This window comes from Penaeus monodon, chromosome 23 (genome assembly GCF_015228065.2).
Source record: "Penaeus monodon isolate SGIC_2016 chromosome 23, NSTDA_Pmon_1, whole genome shotgun sequence".
NCBI classification, from domain to species: Eukaryota; Metazoa; Arthropoda; class Malacostraca; order Decapoda; family Penaeidae; genus Penaeus; species Penaeus monodon.
This window is the reverse complement of record NC_051408.1, coordinates 39,309,912-39,310,257: the sequence shown is the minus strand read 5'-3', so window position 1 is coordinate 39,310,257 and position 346 is coordinate 39,309,912. Positions and strand designations below refer to the sequence as shown.

Here is a 346-nt window from a genome sequence, read left to right as displayed (position 1 = left end):
CGCAGTAACGCAGACACACAAATGAAACAAAATGTGATCAAAATGGAAAGAAATAAAATGAAACGTTTGGACGTCTTCGACAATTTCTCAACTACTAAACCCTTCCGGAATAGAAAGAAATAAACACTAAAGGTTTCGATCTCGCTAACACTTTTTCAGAGTACTTAGCAAAACCGAAAACCGTTTATGTTTATGTGTGCGTCTTTCAGTCTGCTTGCACGTGTATGTGTTGTACAAACAGATCATGGAAAATGTCATCCATGATGCATTTGAATCCTCTTAATATGTTTATGATAATGTTGGTCACGGCCATCAGGGAAGACGAGAGGGCTTAAAGCTTTAAGAT

At 37.6% G+C, this 346-nt stretch overlaps 1 protein-coding gene across 1 annotated transcript in view; it reads left to right on the top strand.

The window, feature by feature from the left end:
• The window catches only part of LOC119588256 (uncharacterized protein DDB_G0271670-like), a 2,435-nt gene that overhangs the window by 773 nt on the left and 1,316 nt on the right, over positions 1 to 346 (top strand). The window lies entirely within an intron of this gene.